We start from the raw sequence: 7,056 nt of genomic DNA, 5'->3' as shown, positions 1-7,056 counted from the left end.
CCACACACTGATGTTTCTCTCTCTTTCTCCTTCCCTTCCTCTTTCTCTAAAAATAAATAAATGAAATCTTTAAAGAAATAGCCGTGAATGCATAGATAAATGGAACAGCAAAGTGATGTTTCTCTCTCTCTTTCAAATCAATAAAAATAAAATAAAAAGACACAGACCGAGACTATGTGGAGAGGTAAATGTCTGATCCAGCCCTTCACTCTTCTAGCCACTCTCTTACTGCAATTGCATTAGAGACCTGACCAAGAACCACCTAACCAAGCCCTTCTTGAATTCCTGATCCACAGAAACCATGATTGTTGCTTTAAGGCACTAAGTTTTGGGGTAAAATTTTTATACCACAATAAATAAATGGAACATGTAGAAGAGAGGGTAGGACCGGTTGTCAGCCGCTGAATTCTCAGAATTTATTATTAGTACCAGTTGAAAACTTCCACCTCTTTCCACTTGCACAGGCCGTTGGCCTGCTCTCTGGCAGGGCTTTGTCTGTCCAGAAGGGACAATCAATGTTTGTTGAATAAATGAATAGTCTGAAACAGCTGAGCACTCCCATGCCACCATCAAAAAAGCATTTAGGGAAAATGAACCAATACTGCATTCTAGTCATTGTTCTTCCCACAAACAGGAAATACACCTACTTTGTAAAGTGGTCCAGAACAATCACCCCACTAGAGTTTTGCTTCAAAGTTTAACTAACGTTGTTTTTTGAGTCATGGTGTTTTCTTTCTGGAGTAAACATTTATGTCCCGTCTTGAAAGTGCTAGGCTGTTTATCTGAATTTTGCAGCCACTGTACACTTGAAGAACACATGTGTTCAGTTTTGAGACATTGCACATCTTGCAGTCCTAGGAATCTTTACTACGTGTTGTTTGTCACCCTTCCAATTGTGGGATAGGAACCCTCAGAGAAAGGGTAGGAAGCAGGATTCCAAAGGAAGGATTAAAAGTTAACTTTAAAATGGCTAAATCAAACAATTTTAAACAGTAAAATATTAGTGTAACTAAGATTAACAGTAATTAACTATGATGTACAATTGATACTTTTTTGTCTGAGTCAAAGTTACTTATTTATTCTTTTGCCAAGCACAACGACTGCCATACATCTACAATTATTTTTGTAAGATAAGAAACACGGGCCAGCCGAAATAACAGCACTGGCCGTGAGCTATAGACCGTTGTTACACTGACACTCGGCGGAGACGCGCAGAGCCCTGGGTGCTAGCCCGTTTGTAGTGAGGATGAGCACAGATGCAGCTTTGGGGCCTTCTCCAAGAAGGCTCTGCAGCACCTCATACACTCCCGGTACAGTGTCTAAAAGCTGGACTCCTTCCCTTATAGGGATCTTCGATAATAAATTGTTTTTGTGGATCATAGCTCCCAGGCAGTTTGATTTTAGCTTTGCTGTTTTTAACTTGATTACTTTTTCTAGTCAAATCTCTCAGATTGCTTTCATCCATACCGAGTATGTAATCAAATGTGGCTAAGTCTTCTTTCATAACCTGCTGGGCAATGTGATTTATGGGAACACCACGCTTCTTTTTTGCAATTCTGCCCTCCATAATCAGGAGGGTTTCCTGTTTCATATGTGGGTGCTGCTGCACTGTCTGTCCTCCATTATCCGAAACGTTCTGATCAGTTACAAGTTTTCTAACAACGGCCTCTGCAATGGGCAACCGACAGATATTACCCAGATGCATGAACAGCACCAACTTAGGCACCTGCTGGACCATCTTACTGTGCTAATACCTACAATCGACTCTGTGTGTGTATATGTGTGAAAGATACTTGCTTTTACATTTTTTTAAATGATAAAATTTTTTATTTATTAACAACAAATCAGTGTTTCTGGCAGTCTCTTTCTTTGCTTCTCTCTAAAATCAATAAATTAAAAAAATAGTCTTTAAGAAAAAGGTGATTATTAATTATAGAAGTTCTGCTTCAGGTACTGGTAGACAAAATCATTTTGGTCTATCCTTCCCATTAGAAAAATGTTAAATCACCTTGAAGGCACTGGAGAACAATTAAGGAAGTGTGAATTTGTAGACCAAGATCCAGGAGAGGAGGGAAACCAACAGAAGTGATCCTGTCATTTGAAACTGCTTTCTTCTTTAAGGTGGTTGTCAATTTCAAAGCAGAAGCTGAAAACCTGAAAAGCTTTTAAATTATTTTTGAATAGGTAATATATTCATATGGTACAACATTTCAAAGTGGATACAGAGAACAGGAAAATTTCCTTCTCATCCCTGTTCTCCAGATACTATTTCCCTTTCTAGGAGGCAACCGATGTTATCACTTTCTTGTGCATCCTTGTGTGTATGAAAATGAGACTATTCTCCCAGAGCAAAGTGCTACGTGCTTGATATATTTCCAGGAGCGGCATGACAGATCCATCAGAGCCTGTATGAAGCCCGTTTACCACGGAAAGCAATTGCTTAGTTTAGCCTCTTTCAATAAATATTTTAACATATTTCTTAAAAATATATTGAGGAGGAACTAATTTTTAAATAAATATTGTATGTAAATGTCAGCCTACTTATTTACTTTCATTTGCTAGTCAATGTTCCAAAAATTGGTAAAATATTTAAATTTTGCTGTTTTCTTTTCTCCATTTTTCTTTTATGAGTTTTTTAAACCAGACAAGCTTCTGAGAGTCATGATAGACAGCATGCAGGTCTCGCAAACTCTATGGAGATATGTTGGCACAATGAGGACTTCCTAAAACCTCCAGTAGGTTTGTCTGCATCGGTTAGAGTGGGGTCAATTTAACTTTTTCTCAGCGTTTGTTGCCTCTGGAAACCTGGATTATAATTTTTTTCCAACGATGACTAATTCCTGCTCAAATTACCCTCACACTGTTCTAACGAATACCCTCATCCAAATTTATGCTGTTTTTTACTCCTCTTTTATATTCTTCTGCTTTACCATGTAGCTTTAAAAGTAGAAGCCTTCTGTTTTTATTTTCCATCTCATTCTATTTTTCCTATCTAGTGATTATTTGTAATTTCTATCATTTTTATTTTTAATATCAATTTGCTTCTTGCAATTTTAATTTATTCCATTAAAAAATTCCTTTTAGTCTTTCAATTGCTGTCTGTGCTCCATTATTGGTAATAGTCTGTGCTTATTATTGATTTATCTGTATGTGGAAGAAGTACCAGAACTCAGTTTATAAAAGGTGTTTACCTACAAATTTAAGGGAATTGGTGTTCATTTATAATAGGGAAAGGTAAGGTTGTGAGGGATAGTTAACTGGTATCATTTCCAAATTTGTCTTTATTACTGATTTTAACCACTAAATTTAGACTTTCCAGAAGGATTGCGCCTTGTTTATCCTGTTTCTTGACTAAGGTTGGGAACTACATTTCCCAGAACCCCCTTTTTCAATGGTTCAGGTTAGAATTGGATAAAGGAAGAATTTGTATGAAATTTAGAAAGCACGTGAAATTGAAGCCATTTTGCTTAGAAGGTCATTGCTCTCACATTGGGTGACAGTAGAGGCAGAGAGCCTGGTGAGTCCCACCTTGTCCTTCCTCATCTGTATTCTGCATCTGGCCTCTCTCGCCACCTGCTGGTCCTGCCGAGTAATAGCAGCCCCTGACCTAAATGACTGGACACAGCTCCAGACCCAGAAATGGTAGCGACACAAAAGCAACTACTTCCTCATTAGTCACAATTTGAAGAGCCTTCTCCTTGAGTACTGCCTTTGCAGTCCCTCTTTGGCAAGCAGTTGAGCTTGGTTTCTTGATTTCTCTGCCAGCTCCTATTTGTCCACCCACACCAGTGCTTCAGGTGGAATGTTTGGTTCCTATTTCTCCCATCCTTTGACTCCCTTATCAGGCCTTCACTTTCTCATATTTGTATAAGGTCTAATATCCTTATAACAAATCCCTAATTCTCATTATGTTTACAGTGGCTCTGTTTTCCTACTGATACACTTGGAATCTTTTGATCTTTCTGCTCTGCCATCTTTATTGTTTCAGCAGTGTCTTTCCTCCTGGCTGCGAAATGATCGCTATAACAAGCATTACGCCCTCTTCTGACATTGTTTCAAGCAAGAAGCAGGAGTATTGGCACTAAAAAATTCTTCACTTTACATTTTTTCTCCTATTTCAGGGAGGAAATTTTTTTACCAGAATACCCTAGTACAGTTCTTTTTAAGTCTCATCAGTCAGAACAGGGTCACATACCTTCCTCTGTACACTAACAAAGGGGCTGGAATGCCATGACTGGCTTAGTCCTACGGCCCTGCCTCCTGTCTGCATCGCATAGCAAGATCAACTAGGATGCTTTCATTTTCATTTTTAATTTTTTAAAAGATATTATTTATTTGTTTTTAGAGAAAGGGAGGAAGAAAGAGAGGGAGAGAAACATCAATGTGTGGTTGACTCTTGCATGCCTTCCCACTGGGGACCTGGCCTGCAACCCAGGCATGTTTCCTGACTGGACATTGAACCAGCGACCCTTCGGTTCGAAGGCTGGCGCACAATCCACTAAACCACACTAGCCAGGGCCTTAGGATGCTTTTAAAACATATTTTCACCTGCACCCAACTTGCAGAGATTCTGATTTAATTGCTCTGGGCTGATGTCCTAGCATCAATATTTATAAAATTCTCTCAAAGGGATTTCATGTGTAGTCATGGTTGAGAACACGGCTTCGATCAAACATGACTCATTCTTTGGAGCTGTTGCATAGCAACAACAACATAAATCAGGGTGCTCTACAAGGAAGAAAGTGGAAAAGGCTGTGGGATAGGCAATCGAGAGTGTCTTAGGATATATATTTTTTATTTTATTTCTTAAAGATTTTATTTACTTATTTTTAGAGAGAGGGGAAGGGAGGGAGAGAAATATTGATGTGTGGTTGCCTCTCGTGCAGCACCTCCCACTGGGAACCTGACCTGCAACCCAGGCATGTGCCCTGACTGGGAATCCAACCGGCTACCTTTTGGTTCACGGGGTGGCACTCAGCCCACCGAGCCACACCAGCCAGGGCTATATTTTTAATCTTCACCCAAGGATATGCTTATCCACTTTAGAGAGAGGGGAAGGGAGGGAGGGAAAGAGAGAGAAAGAGACAGAGAGAGAGAAACATGGATGTAAGAGAGAAACATCGATTGGTTGCCTCCTCTATGTGCCCATACTGGGGATTGGACCTGCAACTTTTTGGTGTATGGGACGGCACTCCAAGCAACTGAGCCTTCTAGATATTTATCTATCTAGATTATTTCAGATGAGGACGATCTGTACAATAGATAGAAATATGATTAAAATTCCCACCTAGTTTGCATCATATTGTATAACATCACTAAGCACTACCTTTTTATATATGTTATTTGATGCATACATTCCATTTCAGTGAACTTTAGAAATGACAGGAGAACAGCAATTCTCCCGTTCCTTAGTCACTTGAGGTAAAGCCTTCTTAAATGTGCTACCAAACCACATTGCACATGGCTCAAGAATTAAGTATTCCTTGGTGGGGCACATAAAATGTTAAGAATCTAAATAAATATAAAATATGTATTAGGAGAAGTCCTAAAGTCATTTGATATAAGATGTTCCAGTTAAGCTCTGGCTGGGTAGCTCAGTTGCTTAGAGTGTAGTCCCGATATGCCAAACTTCTGGGTTTCATCCGCATTTAGGGTACATAGAAGTCAACCAGTGAATGCATAAGTAGGTGGAACAACAGATCAGTCTCTCTCAAATCAGTTTTTTTAAAACAGATGTTCCATTTAAATAAACCACAGAATGCCAATTCAGTTTTGAAGTTGAATTATCCCAGTCCAGCATATGTCTTTGCAAAATATGTTTTTGCTAAAAGCTGCAGAAAGGGGGGGAAAAAGTACAATTTTGAAAGTAAGAACTTGTGTGTTCCAATATGCAGGATACTTGAAGGAAACATACCAAGGTCCTTAGTTTTAGGATCAAATAACCTATTAAGAATATTAGTCACTGGGCCTTACATTTCAGAAATCCACCAAATCTAAAGTATTGCTTTAAATACTCTGGGACCTTAGCATCGTACTTTTTGATAGACCAGTTATCCAAAGATTGACAAAGTTCACCTTTTTAAAAGGAAATCGTGGTTCATCAGTGTCTGAAAATTAGAGAAGCTGCAAGCTACACCTTACTTGAACAGCAAGTTTGGTTTTATCTTACAGAAAGAATATTGGTTTTAAAATATTATGTTTATTTAAAATAGTCAATATATTCACATGATTCAAAATTTAAAAGGAACTAGCCCTGGCTGGTGTAGCTCAGTGGATTGAGCGCCGGCCTGCAAACCAATTCCCAGTCAGGGCACGTGCCTGGGTTGCAGGCCAGGTCTCCAGTAGGGGGTGCATGAGAGGCAACCACACATCCATGTTTCTCTCCCTCTTTCTCCTTCCCTTCCCTTCTCTCTAAAAATAAATAAATAAAATCTTTTTAAAAAATTTGAAAGGAACACCTATGATGTTATCTTAGCTCCCCCGAAAAATCAAACCTTAATCTGAACAAGTCTCTGTCACTAACTACCAATTTACAGATAATATAAAAAACAGAAGCATGTTAAATGATATCATGTGAATGCAGTCAGCAACATCCAGGATATGGAAAATTCTATGACATAAATAATATAATTTCTTCAACAAATGAATTACAAAGGAAAAATAGTATTTGAGAATCCATAAATGAAAATAAATGTGCCAACCAATTGCAATATATGGAATTTATGTGAATCCTAAATTTAACATTTTTAAAAACAAATTCATGAGGCAATTATGGAAAACTGAACAGTGATTTCATACATTGGGTATTATTGATATTATTATTAATTTTAGGTGTGATGATATTGTGATATGTTTAGAGAAGATAAATTATCTTTGAGAAATGTGTACCCAAATATATTCAGGTGAAATATATTTGGCAGTTATTTCAAATAACCAAATAAGGTGTGGTATTGTGTTAAGTATTCATTGTTGCATAACAGATTATCCCAAAATTTAGGAACTTAAAACAACAGATATTTCACAGTCTCTGTGGATCAAGAATCCAGAAGTAGCTTA

General features: G+C 38.1%; 1 pseudogene; it reads right to left on the bottom strand.

The window, feature by feature from the left end:
- Positions 1–1,226: 1,226 nt before the first annotated feature.
- On the bottom strand, positions 1,227–1,738 carry LOC112319257 (low molecular weight phosphotyrosine protein phosphatase pseudogene; annotated as a pseudogene).
- Between the last annotated feature and the right edge of the window lie 5,318 nt (positions 1,739–7,056).

Source organism: Desmodus rotundus, chromosome 11 (genome assembly GCF_022682495.2).
Source record: "Desmodus rotundus isolate HL8 chromosome 11, HLdesRot8A.1, whole genome shotgun sequence".
NCBI lineage: Eukaryota > Metazoa > Chordata > Mammalia > Chiroptera > Phyllostomidae > Desmodus > Desmodus rotundus.
This window is presented reverse-complemented; position numbering and strand designations above follow the sequence as displayed.